Raw genomic sequence first — 20,182 nt, forward strand, 5'->3', positions numbered from 1 at the left:
CTCAAATGATAAAGAGCCATTTATAATGTAAAGTTGGAATCCATTTCAAATAAATTACCTTAACAGATAAATTCTATTAAGATCTTAAATATTCCAAAAAATTTCTCACTTTAAATATTAGCAAAGAAGGGAAGTTAATACTTATTTATCATGAGATACAGGTCATTATGAAATCAGATCTATTAACAAGGATAATAGTTTCTTTTTTAGTCTAGATGAAGGCAATTTATGAGTGCTAGGAAATTTTGCAGATTGCCTGTGGGTAGAGCTTGGCATCTCTATAATTATGTGGGATCTCTGAAGGCATTTAAAGGCCAATTGACTGCTTTTAAATCATCTCTTTAAACTGGTGACAACTAGGATATAAAGATTTTGTGGCCAAATGAAAGAACATTATTTCAGTATTGCCAATTCTGGCCCGGCAATTCACGAGCCTTGAAAGTTCATACCCAGATATATTTTATAGGGTATATATTAAAAATTAATCATAAATTGATGTTGAAAAAGACTAATTTTAAAAGAAATGAAAATATTCCAGAGCCATTGGAGAAAAACTTGAATTAGTGAATGCTTTAATTATAGGAAGCAACTCACAAAGCTTGCCTGGTTACAGGGATCAGATCCAGGAAAAGAACATTTTCTTGGCCCATTCTTGATGTATTTCTTCGTGCATGCCTGCCACTATTAGCATTCTGGCTATCTGTCAGAAGGGAATTACTATGCATACAACTGTCAATCTGCTCATAATTTCAGACTTCCCACACACACTCTGTAACACATGCACTGAATCATTCCCAGCATCCAGGTTTACTGCCTATTGTATTTTAAAAGACAGTAGCAGCCATTTCCTTCCTTCCTCCATGGAGTTCATATTACATATAATAGAGAGATATGTATCTCCCTGTCACCTCTGGATTACAATAAAGTTATATATTATAAGGTTCCTATATTGGTTCAGTTCTTCTCAATTCCTGCATAACTGAGCTGTGCATTTTTATATGGCTGCTAACAATACCTTTGGTTACATACATTAATTAAAGGGTATTAAGGTATGACTCAAATAGATTTTCAGTAAATGCTGTTCTGAATGAGTGGTTCAGTGCCCTAACAAGTAGAAATTGTAATTTCCTCACCTAAGAAACCCACTGAAAGAGGCCATTTCTGACTGACCATTTCTCCTAGGTTTTGCATAGCAGGAGTCACAGCATTTAGCACTGCACAGCTCAGGGACACTGGGGCAGAATTCAACTGCTAAAAAAGCACATTACTCACACCTTCTCGTCCTCTCATGACACTTTCCTGCTTTTCACAGCAGTTCCAGGCAGTGGGGCACAGTGGAGCAGCCAATAATCCACAGATCCTCCCGAGTGAACTGGTTTAAAACAAACCAGAACAGGACAGTTCTGCATGGTGCCAAAAGGGAGGGGAAAAAACAATCCCTGGAGGGCACCCTCCCAAAAAGGCTCTCATTAACTGTATCAGGCACTGCTCTCTGCTGCAGCTTTCTGTGCTCTCTGTTATGAAGTACATCAATTCATGTCTTTCATGCATTACAAATCTGATGAAGCCAGAACATTTTCCACCAAAATGTCAGCAGAACAGACTATTACAGAAGAGATTTCTCTTCACAGGAAATTGCAAATGCCCCTATTAGTTCTGGTTAGAGCATAAAACCTAGGGCTCAGCATTTGAAGAAATGAAGAACTACGGTACTCTTTGCATATGAAGAAAAAAATGTAATTACTAATATTGCAAGTAAAGTATAGTTTATTTCACTATAATTTATAGGAAAGAATGTATCCTTGTCTTTATGCAAAGTAAAAACTTTTATTGAAGAGCTAGGTTTTCAGTTACTCCCATTGATCTATTAGTCATTTAATCACAGAATTACAGAATTGCAGGCAACAGTAAGAAACTGTTGCATTAATTCTATTTGCCTTGCTCCTGACAGATTTTTGTTCATCTTGTTTTTTAAAGCCCCAAATTATGAGGTTTCTCTTTCTTAGGCAAGGTATCCCTATGCCTAATTGCACCCAGAGCTATAGAAACAACAGGTTATATTTACATTGTCATTTCTGTCTGCTTCCCTTCATCAGCTATTTAAAAAGGTGAAAGTTACTACAAAGAATCTGATCTCAAAAATTCAGGTAATCAGTTTGTTTCTCTCCTAAGAAACAAAACCCCTCCTATTACCAAAGTGGCAATTTTTACCATTACACATCATAATTTGCAAAAACAAACTGACTGCAAACAAGCTGGGGTTTATAAGATGTGCAAGTTGCTAAATAGCAGAGTAGCTATCTAGCAGGTATTTACAGAAGTCAAGAGCATAAATCAAGGAAATGCATAATTAAACAGAACTCCAAGGTAAAAGAATTCACTCAAGCTCAGAAGTACACATTGATTTAGAACACCTCAACATCACACTCAGATTATTCCTTCAGCAGTGATATTAAAACAGCAAATCTTTTAAAGGAATTGAATTGGAGATTATATCAGTCCACTGTGGCAGATAGAATTGGATCTGCTAATGCACCCTTCCTTTCTAATCTACCTCTTTGTGTCATGTTCCCAATTCCTACTGGAAATACTTGGCCAAAATATTGATCAGTTGAAAAATTGTCTAAGTGTTGATCAAAAAAGAAAAGATGCCTAGATTCCAAAATGAAGTTAAAATTTCTCTCCCTACCAATTAGAAAGCTTTACTGCATCATTGCCCTAGATGAAGCAGATATTGAACAGTGTCAGTATTCATTTACTTGTAAAACAACACAAGTTTTCAAACAAGCAAGTATTGCCTCTCCCTCAGTTCAGTATCCAGGATATGCTCTCCAGAAGTACTGGTTTTACAGGTGAGACCAAATTTCTGATCTTATCACATTGTCTGTAGAAACAGTCTTAGAATAGCATAAAATTTAAAAATGTACTACAGATTTTCAGTCCCTTCATATACTCATGACAATCTCCTGACATGAATTGACCACAAGTCATTTTGAGGCACAGACATTTCTTTACTGGGAAACTGGTAAGAGCAGGTTAATATCTCTAAACAAACAGGAACTTTGACTGTTGAATTCTAACTGTATTCTGGGCAAAAATCTAACATTTAGACTACAGGTATTACCTACTGTAAGTCATGGGATGGTCCGTGGTCCTGATTTATTCCAAACTATGATTTCTTAAAAAAAAAAAAAAAAGGAAAGGATGTCTTCCATAAATTTAGCTTTATTTCCCCCCTCAAGTTATAAATTATATCTGAGCTTTTTTATTTAGCAGCTAAAGTATAAAAATAATTATTCCGAATTTTTTTTTTTTAGTGAATACCTTCTAAGAAATTGTGTTAAATATTTATATCACTAACACAGTTCCACAACAGCAAGTAATCCACTGCCCCTAGAAAGTGTTGTTACCTATCTGATATTAAATACAGTTTAAAAAGTTGGTTTTGTATGATATACTGAGAAACATTAATATCTTGCTTGGTAAGATTTATTGTATGTAAAACTTAGAGGTCTCAGACACATGGCTTTTCTGAATACTCTAAATTTACATGCAAGAAACACCAGTAAACACAAATCAGAAAGGCTGTAACATTGGCTAAACGTCCTGCCCATCAAACCTTAACAGTCATTTCTTTGGCTCATTTCAGCTATTTCTGTGCTCCATTTCTGCCTGCAGCTTCCCAAGAAATGGGGAGTGCTGCCTGTTTAAAACTTCCAGCCACAGCTCAGGTTTATACCTGTAGAAACCCTGGGTTAAGCTGTGGCCATGCAGAAAAGCTGCACTGAGGGTTCCATCACTGACTGAGGCTGAGCAGGAGAATCCTTTGGACAGCAGAAAGGGCAGCTTTGGTGAATGAGGACATTCAGAATTACCTTTTAACAGAAGATGTTCTGAGAGATGTCAGGTGCCATGGCTGACTGGTATTTGCTAAGCTGAGGACTGGTCCCAACATGAGAATTTGAAATAAAGAGAGAAAATGGCACATAAACAACTTTTAAAACTAATGATGTGGGGGAAAAAAGCAGCTACTTAAAAAGCTCATACTGGAGAGTTTTGCTCTCTAAAACTTTGAATGAGACTTGAAGGAGCTTTGGTGAATCTGGATCTCCTGAACTAAATGAGCAATGCACAGACATCAATCATTTGCCAACTGCTCCAGAAAAGACCAAGCATGGAAAAATGAGGTAAATAAAAGGTGCTTAATAACATTTGACAGAAGCCTCTGGGCATTTACTGCATTTTCTTGTAAACACAAACTCTACAGAGAAACCAAGGCTTGTTGCTGCATTTCTGATGTCAGTTATTCTGTAGTGGCACATTCAGTTCAGTAATGTTTTGCATGTGCTGAAACAGAGGCAGCAGAAATGTCCATTGTGCCCGAATTCTCCATGTTTTTGCTGTTCCATAACTGCCTGAAAACCAGAAAAGTGGAAACTGGGAGTAACAGCACCTATAGCTAGCGCAGTATATTTTCTTTCTGGAAAAAGTCATGGTATATTGTAGAGGAATATTCCTGGTTTATATAGCAATAGTATTTCTGTGGGTATTGTAATGTTTGGTTTATTTTTTTCCTCTATTAAAGTAGAAAAGCCTTTCTATTTAAATCAGAATTCAAAGCCTGTTCAAATTTTTAAAATATGAATTAAACTAGTGAAAATGACAGAGGGATGAATTAGAAGCAGATCATTCTGGCAAAGCCTAGATCTATAGCTACTCTTACTGCAGAATGCAAGCTCCGTGGGGAAAAATTATTTAATTATGAATAAATTTGAGCGTTAGAGATGCTGAAACACAAGAAAGAATGCTACAAAGCAGCTACCATGATGTTATGACAGCAGGAACTTATGAGCAGCAAACAGGAGTTTATCACCTCACTACTGTTCAAAAAGTTTCACAAGAGACAAAGATTATTTAACTACTTCCTAAATGTGGTTTTAACAAGCATTTGCTTCTAAAGTTATGCACAGTGCAATGAATTGGTGCTCCTCAGTAACCACACTGAACCAAATATCTATCACTAAAACATGGTCTTAAATGAGATCTTGAGTAGAATATGTCATGCTAGGTTTGCTTGCTAGGGATCGCTGTCAATCACAACTTACTCTGAGAAAAATTCAACCATCTCACTTCTTATTTTCCACACACACTTTGCACATGCTGACTGCTCTGGTGTTTCTTTCAAAAGTATGGGTGGGAAAGCTTTGCCTTTGAAGGGTCATTATCTGCCTGAAAATGCAGACAGCTAACTAGGGGGATTTTCAGGTGCTTGAGTGTCTGTATGCAAGTAATGAGCTCTGAAAATCTTGCCCAAACATTTTACTTACTGCTTGCTTTTTTATTCCACAGGGTCATCTTCATCTACATTTCAAATTAATTTTTGTCTCCTTTTCCGTTTCTACAGCCTTTTTCTCTTTCAGTTTTATACACAGATTTATCCAGAAAAGACCAGAACAAATGCCACATTGGTAGAATAACTCATTTCAGGATTAGTCACTCATGTTCCCAACAATATTTTCCAAAACAATATTTATAGCCACGGAAACCACCAAAAATATAGAAACTGTCAGCTTTAGATGCTTTGGATTTTTTTATTATTTTGTGCACAGAAATTCAACTCTGATGCAATTATAGCACCTGATAGCTAAAAAAGATGCCAGGCTATGAGGCAGTGCCTCAGAGAACCTTCCCTCTGATTTCAGCATCTCACAGCAGAGTGCTCTGGGAAGCCTGGGGGTAGGACTCACACATCCTTTTCAGAGTTGTTCCTGCTGATTTCAGATGAGAAAAGGTTGGTCTTGGGACCAAACATGCACAAAACCTTCCTTCTGCACTGACTCCTGTTAGGAGTTGGTTCTTCCATTGTTTCTACACTGCCAATCCAGGCATTTATGCCAGGCTTCTCTTGTAGAGTTTAATTATGTTAATTTTTTCCCCCTGAAACTTGGTTTTTCCTAAGCAAACTATAATTCCTCTGCTGCAGCTTCAGCAGCTTCTTTTCCTGGCTTTCTATCTGAAAGCGATCTAATAACTTGTACTGAAATCTGTCTCTGGCTGCCTTTGGAAATCTACTGAGTAGGTTTGATGGCAGTAGGACAGAGAAACTGCACATGGGAACAGGAGGGGGAATTCTCTACTGCTCTTACACATTAAACTTGGCACACAACCTCTGGGCCAGCTCAGCAACTCCAACAAAGGCAACAGAGCCTTCAGTCATGGTGCAGCAAGGTTACACATCCTAGGGAGCAAATAGGATATTCAGAAAAATCCTCCCTCTCCTTTTAGCTCTGCAGGGAGACCCATCATGTAAAATATTCCCATTTCTAGAGTAAAAATAGAAAAGAGCAGAAATGTTCTAAGATGTGTGACAGAAATTTGATCTACTCTACAGGCAATCTTCATAGCTCACAGCTTGGATTCGTGTTGAAAGAACTCCTTTGGTGGAGAAACTGTGAATTGCTGAACTGCCACCCTGCTGCAATTAGACTCCTCCTGGGAATTCAGCTTGCTTTAGGTATTTCCATATCACTCTACAGTGTCACAGAATGTCATTGCAGCCCAAGTAGATGGAAAATTTAATGTTTCTATCAAAACTAGTTTGCTTTTGATAGTAATTTTTAAATACTATAAATATTTAATGTTACTCTCTGTTTATTATATTGTATTATCATGAGTCAGTAACAGGAACAGTGGCCTGGGTTTTGATTACCTTTCCTTCAACAATTTCTCCCTGCACTCCTGTGCTACATGAAGGCACTGATATGAATGCCAGTCTATGTAATATGCATTTTGTGATAAATCAGCCATAAGACTGCACAAAGCCATTTTCTTGTGGACATATTACTTTAAAAATGCTAACAGCACAAAGTGAAGGAAAAAAATCTTTCATACAATAGCTTATAGCATTTTTTCCACTGCATTTTATTAACAGAGCAACATTAGCAGAGTAGCAGCACAATATAGCTCTAATAGAAAATTTATCCATCAGAAATTTTCTCAAAACCCCATAGTCTTCCATGCAACACCCTATTTCTAGGTGAAAATACCAGAAAATAAGAAACCTCAGAAATCTGTGATTATCTCTTGCCATCAACCTTTACAGTGTAAAATGGCATCATTCAGGATTTGGTAGAAACACAGAGGGGACCCACAGGGTGCTGCTGTCTCAGACAGACCAAACACAAACCTCAGCTTTGGTGCCAGAGGCTGCAGAGAGACTTCCAGTGCCAGCCAATGTTTGAGGCAAAATCAGGATGCAATCAGAAGAATAAGATAAATTGCAAATATGCTAAATCCTATAGGAGTAAACAGAAAACTCCATTGAAATTAAAGCATATGTTAAAAAAATATATTCTTGCTTTTAAAACATTGAGAGAGGAATCCTTTAACTTGGGTTCAACTGGTTTCTCTTTCTACAAATACAGCTCGTGCAGTTTCTCAGTTTGCTAAGCATTAAATGAAATGCACACACTGCTAAGCATCAAATGAAATGCACCCCAGGAAATTTGGGTGAAGGTAAAAACTGAAAGAAAAACCAAACATGTACCAGGCAAAACCAAAAATACTCAGTTCCTGACAGTATAGGCAGAACCGTAAGAAAAATAAGACAGAATTAGTGATGAAATGGGTAGAGGATGTTTCAAAGAACTTTGCTTTTTGTAGTCAGATCAAACTTCCTGCGAGTCCCAGAACTGCTAATATCATGTTATCTGGTATAACTACAATTTTGATAAGTGTCAAGTTACAGTCTCTTGAAATTTGTCTCTTCCACATTGAACACAGTTTATATAAGGGAAGCATTTCAGCCATTTTTGGCAAGTTACTGGAAATTTGCAAGAACACTTTCTAGACAAAACAAAGGTTTCTAAAAGGAATAAGAAAGCATTGTGTTGGTTTCATGAGGTAGAACAAATGCAACAATCATTCCTGTCCAACAGATGCTTTAGGTGCAAACCAAACAATGATTTTGAAGCAAGGCTCAGGGGCCATGCAGCATTCTCTGTGGCAGGCTCTTTGCTTTCCAGTCACAATGTCACTGAATATTGAGCTGGGACAGAGGAACAGATCAAATGGAATGAGAGACAATGTTTATTTACTGAATTTGTAAATATTATTCTATTATCACTGCTCAACTGCCTGTTAAAATTTCAGGAACTGTGTTAAATGACCTGGGGGTTTGCAAAAAAAACAAAATGCCATTTATCCACATAACACAGGCTGCAGCTGCATCAGGAAATCTATTTGCCAGAGGTATTACTGCAAGCAATTCTGAATAATAATAGGATGCCAGCACAGATGATACTGGGCCCAGAGGGAAGAATCATTTATTAAGTTTCATATTCCTCTCAGTCTTTCATAAATTTTGTTCAAGATGTATACTGTCTGACATTGTTTCTCTGTACCTCATCAGACACCTCATGTTTGAAATTCCTGTAATGCCACTGGATGGGTAATTTTTGAAGAAAATGAATTTTTTTTTCCATTTAATTTTTCCATGAGCACATTTCACATTATTCCAATAATATGCAGAGAAGACACATTTTATAAGTCTACATAATTTTTAAATTAGGAAGAATATCTAGCTCAGAAATGCTCAACAGTTTGAAAAGCAGCAGAAATACTGTTAGGCTATAACAATTTTATTTATTTTTTTTACTTGGTACCATTAAAGTGTTTAAGTTTTTTTTTAATGCAAGCCACTCCCTTATCATATTGAAAAAAAAATCAAGAGGGTAAATCAAGTAGAAAAGAGCTGCAAAACTCAATGATTAAAAGTAACTTTACAGAATTTACAAGATGTATGGGAAGAATGTCTGAATCTCACAATCAAAGGAAAAGGAACCACAAGTTTAATTTTGCAAATTCATGTAGGATTTTAGCAGAGTTAAAATTCATTATCATTAGAAATCAAATCAGACTTTTATTGTGCTTAATAACTGGAAGTAAAATTATGGTTTAGGAACATACATCTGGCTTGAAAGATGCGCACTGAATTAAGAGTGACTTCCTCTACTACTGTGCAACCCTTCTGCCTAAGAACCACTTCCAGATTTCAAGAGCTGGAGATGTTCTTTGTGCACCTTTCCAAGAGTGAGAAGCCTCTCCTATCTCACTGATTACTGAGCCCCAGCTGTTTGCAAGCCCGCTCCCAGTTCCCCTCCCGAGCAGCAGCTCCAGGCTGCAGCCCCCAGTCCCAGCTGGGAGCTCCCCTGGGCCTCCAGGGCCAACACAAAGCCGATAAAGGGGCTCAGGGCACTCTGTCCCCACTGTGAAAATGAGCTGCATTTTCCCCTCTGAATTGATGGATCTTAGCCCTTAACCTGGGAAGCAGCGCAAGCAAGAACTTCCTTCTACTAAAGGAAATACTAGCAGGATGGAACCCCTCCTCTTATTAACAGGAAATTTCAATTTTGAGAAAACTCCCCCCAACATGTGTTTTTTTGGCAGGTTTGAGCAAGAATGACAATTTTCACAGATCATGACAAAACCCTGTGTTAATTACTTGGTAATAATTAAGATACCAACATTCATAGATGGGTCAGGGCTGTTCAATAGCATAGGCATCCTACATCTTTTGCCATGTCAGGGATTATGCTGTCATCCCCACAGCAAAAAACATCCTTGGGGTTTTTGCTGTAGTGCCTGAGCAGGCACCAGGAAAACAAGCCTTTGCAAATCTCTAAGGTTGCTAGCTGCAACAGTAAACAGAAAATTTTGCTGCTGATACACTCGTATTCAGGTAAAGAGCAAAGTGGGAAGAAACACACAACATCTGCAGAGGAGCTTGAACAAATGGTCTTGGTGGGTTTCAAACACTGCATTAGGAAAAATGAGAAGGGAAAGGAATGCATTCACAACAACTGCTGTTCAAGTATTTCTCCATTTGATTTATCAGTATCTCTGTTGATATTAATAAATGCTGAGGATTTGCTGCAATGATGGCTCTTGGCCACACACTTTGCTGCACACACCTCAGGCACTCAGCACTGCTGGTGAGCGCTACCTCTGCTCCAGAGTTTATCTGCAGAGATCCAAATAAGAACGCCTGTAGAAATATCACTTAAAGGTCTAAATTAAGCTGTTGGTGCCTTACAAACTGTATTGTAATAGTGTACAGATACTTAAGGACTTTTCTGTTTAAAGAAAGTTATCATGGCAGCATATTGGGGCTCCTTTTCTTTCTTTTAGCTGTGTCTGTCACATTGTCACATTTTGGATTTGCTTCGTGAAACACTGCATGTGAAATTGATAGGCTACATCCTCCTGGTCGTAGTCTGAATAAGAATTACATGCTTTCAAATCAGATGTCTAATGGACTCCTTAATATACTCTGATATTTCACTGTCAAAATTATAGTGAAAAGAGGAAAAACAAAGCTCCATCAATCTTTTTTTGACAGAAAATTGCACGAGAAAGATTAAAATTAATTGTGTTTTGAAGAGTATCACGTCAAAATTCTCCCTGAATGCATAATTTGAGATATGCAGCTGTTTTAATTTAGCTCAAAACACACAGAAATAGCTTTATGAAGAGAAAAGAAAGCTCAGTTCTTCAGCAAGATTGGTAAATTTTCAACCTAAGGTGAAAATTGGCTGTCTTCTACCATAGGTTGAACAAGTTATTTGTGCTGAAGTTCTTGGTTATTTTTCCACTGAAAAATATTGTTTTCTGCTGAAGAATGAAAAAGTCATTATTAGACTGTGTTAGAGGCAAATTACTTCTAAAACCATAAGTTTAGAGTATTTCTGCTAAGCCCTTCTATTGCAGAGCATAGAGAAAACTGTCATTTCTGTTGTTATTTGGCAGTGGACAGTGCAGATGGAGCTGGGGCAGTTTCTCAGGTCAGCTCAGGGTGGTCCAGGTCCTGTCCCTGCCACAGCAGCAGGAACCTGCCAGGCTCTGCAGCTTCTCCAGCTGCACCTGCAGAGACCAAGGTTACCCTCTCCAGGAAATTCTGAGGCCTCACTTGGGCAGTTTCACAACACCCAGAGGCTGAAGGGGATCAGTAAATGAGGGGAAGAGGAGGAAGCCACTGGGAGACATTTACAACATCCACTGCATAACATAAAATCTGATTTTATGGAGTAACATAAAGATGAAATGGTGTAATTTGATAATTGTTTACTCCCCTGCCAGCATTCTTCAAATATTTGCCATGCATAACAGAGACATACATTGACTCAAACTCACAACTAGTGGGTTCACACAGAGAAACTTGAATTTTAGCTATGTAATAACATATATTACACAACTACACATTAAAACCACACACAATTATACTATACACTCAGTATGGCTTCTGATAGGGATTTTAGTAAGGATTAAGTTTTCTCATCAATCAAAAATCCAGCAATGCCTGTGTTATGGGGAGATAAGAGTAATGATTGCTTATCATGCACTGGAAATATTTTTTACACAGTATTTGAATAAATTAAACTTATAAAAGCCTAGGCTAATTTGAAAATAAGCTTGTCATCATATCTGTGTTCATCAATATAAAAAAAATTATAATGGGACATTGAAGGTGTAAAGATACTGGCAGAAAATTGAGTGTGTGTGCACACCTAAATAGACAAACACATACAGACTATGTATGCATGGACAGATTTATATAAATAGTGTATATGTTCTTGCATGTATTGTGCATCTCCAACAGAGTATTATGTCTATTTTTACACAGACATTCAGCCAAATCAGAAGCAAAGGATTTCACAATTTGTTTCCTACTCTGAGCAATTAGATTCCAATGGAATCGAATTTATATTCCATTTAAAGGTTTTATCAAATCTGTTCTAATTCTAGAAGACTGTTCACGAAAGCTGGAAAAATCAGCAAGTACCACTAGCAGATACAAAGCTGCATTTTCTCAAACACCAATTAAATTTTTAAATGAAAAGGTAAATATTTTATATTTTCACTAGAAGTTATCAACAGGCTCAAAGCAAAACAGACATTTTCTTGGCAGATCTCCAGGCTGCAGGGGATGACTGTCCTGGTTTAGGGCAAATTTGGGAGAGAATCTTCAAAGGCGGGCCCCTTCCCTCAACCAGTTTGGGAAGGATTCCTCGGAGAGAAATGGAAAGAACCTGTTTATTTAACAGGCACAGCACCCCCAGCACACAGAATGAACAATACCTGATGACACCACTCTGAAAAAGATGACAAATTCAGAAAGCCTCTCTTGGGGTGGGCACTCTGTTCTCAGTCCCTCCAGCGCTAGAGGGGACAAACTGATAAACTCTCCCAGGTCCCAGCCTGGAGCAGGTTTGAGTAGGTCCAAAAAAAGGAAAGAAGAAACAGTCCAGGAAGAAATTTGGACTGTTTAGCTAAACTAGCTAAGGAGCAAAGCAAAGCAGGAGCAAGAGCAAAGCAAAAGCAAAAGAGCAAAAGCAGCACCACGTACTGCCCCATCTCTGTGTCCCACCAGCCGTGGGGGAGCAGCTGATAAGAAACCCAAACAAAACTTTCACTCTTCAGAGCCAGTCTTGAAGGCACAGAACATAATATCCAGCATCAACAGAACACATGGATGAGGATACAAGCATCACAAAGCCACCCTAGGACAATGCCCACCACCACAATGGCCAGGGTTTGGAAGCTCTGTTTTGAGCAGTAGCTGAGAGGTGACGCTGCTCAGGATTAGTAACAGCGTGGGGTTTCAAAGGCTCAGCTCCTTCCCCATCCATCTCTGCCATGGAGGGCAAAAGCACGAGGTGCTCCACCTCTCCTGAGCTGCCAGGTGCACACCTGGACATCCTGGGCTGGCAAACATTTAAACTGCCCAATACACAGCTCCTCTGCAGTTTGTAAACATGGAAAAGCAATGCTGCTAGCAACTCTGATCACCATTTCAAAATACTTATAAAAGACTCTTTAAAATGCCCAGATGGAAATATATAACCTGCGACCAACATAAACATAACTGATAATGATTTCATAAACAGTATCCAAACACCCACACCACCACTGCCAACTCATGCCCCAAGATAAAAGGGAAAGAGGGAGATTTGCTAAAATAAAAAGAATTGGCCCAGCTGTTCTCGTCATTCAATTCTTAATGCCACAAAAATATGAGAATTGTGGTGATCTATTATTGGTGATGTAAGTAATTTTTAACTTTTTTTTTTAAACAAAGTTTTACATCAAACCTTTTGAAAGCCAGTACATAGTTGTTTTCTAAATGGGCATATTTTATCTAAGTTAATAGAACCCTCACCACTGGCATAAAACCAGAAAGATCTAGACCAATATCCTGAAAACTATTATTACAGAAGCATTCACACAGAATACTAGGCTTTGCATAATGTATTATACCCAGATGGAAGGCTACTGGGAAAACATTAGGAAAATCAAACAGTAGAAAACACAACTGCTGAAAAACAATTATAGCAGTGGGGTCAGTTTCAGTAAGTGTTTCCATAATTCTGCTATACCTCAACTTCAATTGTTTAACTAAATTAAACTGCTTATACAGAATAATCAATTTGCACCTTTATTTACAAAGTCTAAAAAGAGATATTAAGTAGATATTAACTTTGCATTAAGTCAAGGCTTTCAGTAGAAATGTCATTGGCACGGCAGAGAAAATTTCCTCTTTAGCATTGCTAGAAAAAACCTCTGCAGAGAGTAAAAGAGATATTCTGGTTAACAAATAAATATCTGCTTGAGATTTCCCTCTTAGTTTTGTGGCTCTCACCAAAGCAAAACTCAAAGCTAAATCAACGATACTTTTATGTACTGTGTGCAATTATTAATGTGTATGTGTATATCTTTTATTGGTCATCCAAAAAAAAAGAAAAAAGGAAATTAATGCCTTGCGTTCCTCGTCAGATAATTTAGACTTGCATATCTGTGAGTCCAAATACTGCTCATTTAACTTTCCATGTTTCATCTGTTAATTGAATTTAATCAATTTGTTGCCATCTATTTAACCACCTCATTTTCAAGATGAAATTGTGTCATTCTTCTTAAACAGAACATTAAACGGCTTTCAGAAAATTACTGCTTTCTAAAATGAGCATACAAAAAACAAAATTCACTGTTAGTTGGGATGCTGTACCCTAGACCAATACTCATTTATTCACCACTTCCATGGGATTTGACACCATTTCAAGTTTACTGGTGTAGGTAGATCTTACTTCTCGATCTTTGGCTTTCATGCCACTGCTCTGCATATTCACAGCATGGGAACAAACTGTGTCTGGGGAAGATGTAGGACCCAGGTACACAATGAAATTGAAAAGAATCTCACTAGTGGCCATATATTTATTTTATAGAGAAACTCACATTGAAGAGTTATTAATATGCTGAGCATCTGTGGAAGATTTAATCCATTTGTCCTGTTGTTCTAAAGAAAGCTTTATACCTGATTTATGATTTTTTTTTAAACAAGGCTTATAAATATGTATAATAAAGCAAAGAAGAATTTAGTGTCTTTATAGCAGAAGTACAATTAGAAATAGATTTATCATTCAGAGGTTGTGTGAGACTTTTATAAATATTTTTCAAATTTCAGAGCTTTCATGGCTGTGCAGAGAACAGCTTTGCTTCAAAACAGATTCCCAGGACCTTCAGGAACTACAGATGCTTTTATAGCTACAGCTGCTTTAAAAAGCTAAGAGATACCCTGTTTTAGAGATGCTACTTAATTCAACTTAATCTTAAAAAAAAATTTAAAAGGTTTCAAACTAAGCATGTACTCCTTTCAGCAATTAATAAAAAAAAAACCAAAACAAAACAAAAAGCCACCAAAATCCAACCAAACATTGACACTATAAATCCTGAAAATTTCAAGATGGAATAACTTAGATTTACAGTGGTGCAGAGCTTATTTTAAGTTTTGATCTCCAGAAGAAACAAAATTATTTTGCTGAGTCACACAGCATGAAAAAAATCCTCATCCTAGCATGTCAATGATGAAATCAGACCAATAAATTATCTGAAATAGATATTTCAGATAGATAAAGCAGTAGATAGTAGTCTACTTTAGTAATGATATTTAAAAAAGTAAAATCCAGTGTTTTAATGCCTTCAGCATTGGTCAGCCTAAATCTGAGTACACAGAATCCCTCATTGCTAAGCTGTAGTTGAAGATTTCTATATGAATGACAGTATTTCAGATTTATTAAAATAGCATATTTAATTACTAAGGCTTTCTTTAAGAAAAAATACAAAGTTTCTGTTTTATACCCTTAATGACTAATGGAATAAGACTATGAGTATTTCAGTATATTCAGTTATTTACACATCTGCTTTTGCCTGGACAAAGACACATATCAGTAAGGGGCAAGGCTATCTTTTTGGCCCAGAAAGAACCATATCCTATAATCCTTAACAATCAGGTAGAACCACTCTTCTGAATTAGCTATTCCCTTTGACTTTGCAAGGGCTGCTCTTGATAAAAACCCTTCAATTTCACGTGAGGAGTGAGCCATGGTTTGACCCAAAGTCCTACTTATGGCATAATTTTGACATCAGCTTTCAAACTAAAAGGTAAGAAGAGGGGGTGTTTCCCCAGTTGAAAATTAGTTCTTTTAAGGATTTAAGTCCCTTAAAGTCACAATGGCTAAAACTTTGGGAAGGAAAAGCATTTTGTTAGAAATGGTCCTTGCTATTACCACTACTAAAATAAGAGACATTGCTTTCTGAGAGCCACTGGGAATGATAGCCAAAACTGTCTGTAAATACAAATATTGGGACATTTATACTACAGCTACAAATGGTGAACACACTCATGGCTAACTTGTGAAACACACTGAGTGATGACTGTTAATAAGCATTTTAAGCCTCACTCTAGTAGCACTGTAATCACATATCATGTGAGTGAAACTGGCATTACATCTTTGACCTTGGAAATTTTTTTTCAGCAAGCTATTTAAAATGTAGATTACCTGAGACCAGATTACATCATTAATTTTAACCTGGTCACAGATATCAGCTTAAATCCACGTGTTTATGATTAAATTACTTTCCCTCAGGCATATATAAGGCTTTACATTCTTCATATTTTGATAACTACGGATAAATTCCTGGAACAAGGACTGCAGATGCATCTGAGCATTTCCCAGTGATATGAAGGTCTCATTCTGTGTGGACATTCACCTTTTATTCTGTAGTTTGCTAATAAAACTGATTAACAGTGTAAATTAATAACAAATAGCAATCAAATTGGGACAAAAATCACCACTTGCTTCCCTCAATACACAAAACAGTATTTACCAGGACAGTAGAATACCTTTCACTAGCTTAAAAATCCTGACAGCATCCTAGGAGAAATTAATGACTTTCAAGACAAAGCAAATATTTTGGATTCGAGTTGCTGACTCTCAGATCACTTCACACAGCTTCAAAGATGCCTCCCATTAATTTTCTTAAAGTGAGAGTACATAAGCAGGCAGATTGGAAGCCAAGAGAATCAGCTTTACCCCAGACACTGAAGAATAAGCAGCAAAGTAATTAAATAAAACCCCCAGAGCTTATGCTGTTAAAATAAAGCAGAGTTTCTTTTGCCCCCACCCCAGCTTATAAATATTACTCAATAAAGGGCAGGAATTATTTTTGCCAAAAGCAAGCCAGACAAGCCTTGCTGAGAAGGCAAGAGGACCTTCAGCACTGTAACTGTGCTGCTTTAGAAGATTCTGCAGTAGAGTCTGACAGAAGTATTTCATGCAGAAGGCACTGCTGTAAAATCATGTGGGGTTCTGCTCACTGGCCAGATCTTACATTCAAAAAAAAAAAAAAAAATTTTTCCATTTCTTGTGCTCTATAAAGCCAGTATGATCCTGTCACATTCTGTGTGACAGCAGCTACCCTGCCAGGAATAATGTCACCAAATTCAGGTCCTGGCCTTTCCTGCAGGAGGGATTCAGGATGGGAAGGAGCAGGTTATCATCAGCACTGCTGCTCTCTGCCAGCAAACCCCAGCGCTGACTGGCAGGGCTCGGAGGGAAGCTGGCAGAGGGTGCTCCACACAGGATGGGAGCCCACAGCCCTGTCCTCCTGTGCTTCATGGGCTCCTCATCCAGCCCCTCAGGCTGCTCTTCTGCTAGACAAGCAAGTAAAGGCACTTCACAGCTCCCAGCTAAGCCAGCACGAGGACACTCACTTGGCAAAAGATTCAGAAACACAATGTATAGCTCAATTCACTCCACTGTTGCAAAAGTAGGCAAACCCATTGAGTACATCTATTCCTGAAGCACCTTTGCAGTAATTGGCAGTATTTATCTTTAGTGCTCCAGGATCAAGACTTGACACCTGTGTTCTCCAGGGACCCATTTCCTGGGTTTGCTGTGCACCTGTAGCAGCTTTTGGACCACTAAATCAGATATTTTTTCACTTCATTTCTTTCCTCAATTAAGCTAATAGCAAGTTTTGCTTAGAACTGCTGGCACGAGGTATAATTACAATGACAAAACAATTTAAGAAAGTTGCTGTAGCTGTATTGTGTGTGGTTAGCAAATTAGTTATCTCACAAATCAGAGTGCCCATCAAGTATAAGCATTTCTGGATTTTCTGCAGTAATTACCATTTTCTTCTTGCAGCAATTTTTTCCAAATATAAAAACTTGTCACTGGCATTGCAATTATTAACATCAGGGGGTTACTTGAGTGCATTTCCTCCTGATTTATCATAGGAAATGAGTAGTGAAAGTGTGAAAAAAATTAACTACTGATGATGGCAACTGTAGAGATGTACCATTGTACACTGTCTGTTTTAAGTAAGGACTTAAAGATTCGTTGGGACATTCTTAATTCTGTCTTGTGAACATTGTATGTTTAGCTTTCATAATACTTGCACAGAAGTACAATAATTCCAGAGAAACAACGGTGAAAATCTCACCTGGCGCAAAGTAAAATCATTAGCAGCTTTCCCAGCCTAATCTGTATTTTTGCCTTTTAATATCTGAAATTCTGCAGACTCTGCTGCTCAGTTCTTCCCCACCAATTCCAGATACAGCTCCAGCACCAAGTAGGGTCCCTTATGAAAGGCTGTCCTTCTCCAAAATCTACATCTGTGGATTTTGTTACTGACAGCATGAAATCCTTGTTAGAATGTTTAAACCTGTTGAGCATTTTTGAGCAGAGAATTTGGAGAAAGATTCTTTTTTGATATTCATCCTGTACTCTTATATAGATGAACAGATTCTGTATTTAAATCAAGATGCAGCTACAGAGTTTTGCTAGGAAGTCCCTTTTCAACAGCATGTGCAGGATTTAATCAATGGGGAGAGCACTAAAATCTGAGCCAATTTTAAGGCCTATTTTTGCCAAAGCAGTTGATCTTTCTTAGAAGAATTTAGCCATTGAAAGTTGAGAATTCATTTGCCTTTTGAATAATAGCGAAATGATATCCTGAAAGTGGGGCTGGTTTCCTTTTGTATTTAGGGAAGAGCCTGCGTGCAGAGGATATCCTTGTTGATGTCCATCACTGTGGCAGTAAATGCAGCACACAGTGACTGGCCCAGCTCCCTGGGCAGTGTGGATTCTCAGCACAGTGGCACTTTCCTGCCCAGCCTGCTGCAGTCACTGTCACACCAATGCTCGGGGTCCATCCTCAGCCAGCGCTGCTCTCACTGCTGCACCAGGGTCCAGCTGTCTGAGCCTTTTCCCCCCAAAGCTCTGGTGCTAAGACATTAATTAATGCCTTTCTGCACCAGATTATCAAGCTGCTACCTTTTCAGCTTCCCAGTTTTCAGCCATCTGATGGAACTCTGCAGGGCTTTTTCTGTAATACAAATCCAGGGTGTGTGCTACCCTTGCCATAACTGCAACATCTGGGGGACTTGGACCTGGTTTCATTGTGCACGTCCACAGGAATACTCTTTCACTGCTCTGTCGCCTCAGTATCAGATCTGGTGCATGGTTTACAAAGAACAGATGCTACAAGTGCTTACTGATTTAGCACATCACATTTGCAGATTTGTCCATTTCTTTATAACTGCTTTCTTCCACTTTCACCATGCTGCATCTATTTGCACTTTGAAATTTTAACCTGCCTGGTTTTTTCCACCTCCACAGGAGAGAGAAGATAAGTGTCTCTCTGTCATAAAGCAGAAACCAGTAGCACCATGCCATTCCAGATGGATGCACGATGATGATATTCAGGAACGTGTCAGACATCAGGATTTAACAGCCTCCCTGGGCTGGTAAATGAAGCACTTTGCTTTGGTTCCTTATAGCTTTTCTCAGGGCCTAATAAAATTACTCCTGATTTAATTCGAGCACGTGCTCATTATTTGTACAGAGAGAGAGATGTTTAATCCCTTCTTACCTTTCACTTGTCTGAAAACTGCAGTGCCATAGACCAAAATTTTCTTTTCATCTCTGGACAAATTCAGCATCAATTCCTGCAACCTTTCTTCATAAGACATTTTCTAGACGTTCTCTGTAGCCTTTTCCTTTCTCAACAGCACAACATTGTAGGTTCCTCTTCAGCCCTTCATCCACTGTAAATCTCTGTCCCTCTGCACAAGTCCCATCAACCAGATATCCCCGGCTTCAGCTGAGGGAAGTGAAACTAAAGTGGTTGAGCAGAACCATTTATGAAATCACTTTCCTGTCAAAACAGCTGCACATGTATGGATTTTTACAGAATATTTGGTGACCTCTCCTGAACCTGCTCTTAGCACAGCTCTGCTTAGCCAGTTTGTACTCAGCATTCTCCAGGAGACACAGCTTCATTTTAAGGTATCAACAGTATGGGGTAGTCAAAGGACACATCTCCAGACTGCAAAGACAGGTGGATGTTCTCAGCAATATACTGTACACTTTGTACACACACCAAGAAAGTCAATGATATTGAAGTGAAAAACAGAAAGCATTGAGCTATTTTGCCTTAGAACAGAACATGTAGTAATAAACAATTTTGTTTTGGAAAATGCATGTTGTAAGTATGATTTCAGAAACAGACTAAAGGGTAATGCCCTTGTTGATATTAATTAGAGAGACTGAAATCTTCAGAGTCCCTGACTACAAGATGATTTGACCTGTGGAATAAAAATACAATTGCAGCTTCTCTGTCAATGTCTGTGATGGCATCTAGACTTTCTAAATGAAACATGTATCACTTCCTTATCCACAGTCAAAAGAGTGGGATGAAGCAACTCATCAAAAATGCATGGAGAACTTTACAGATCAGATTAGAATTTAACCAGATCTGAAATCCAGAGAACTCTGCTTCCTTA

The 20,182-nt window shown here is 38.1% G+C and overlaps 1 long non-coding RNA gene across 1 annotated transcript in view; it reads right to left on the reverse strand.

The window, feature by feature from the left end:
• Positions 1-555: 555 nt before the first annotated feature.
• The window catches only part of LOC132076075 (uncharacterized), a 46,435-nt gene continuing 26,808 nt past the window's right edge, over positions 556-20,182 (reverse strand). The window contains exons 2-3 of the long non-coding RNA XR_009418871.1: positions 1,275-1,372; positions 556-700 (exon numbers count right to left, since the gene is read on the reverse strand). This is a non-coding gene — a long non-coding RNA (uncharacterized LOC132076075). The remainder of the gene's footprint in view (positions 701-1,274; positions 1,373-20,182) is intronic.

This window comes from Ammospiza nelsoni, chromosome 8, assembly GCF_027579445.1.
Source record: "Ammospiza nelsoni isolate bAmmNel1 chromosome 8, bAmmNel1.pri, whole genome shotgun sequence".
Classification (NCBI taxonomy): domain Eukaryota; kingdom Metazoa; phylum Chordata; class Aves; order Passeriformes; family Passerellidae; genus Ammospiza; species Ammospiza nelsoni.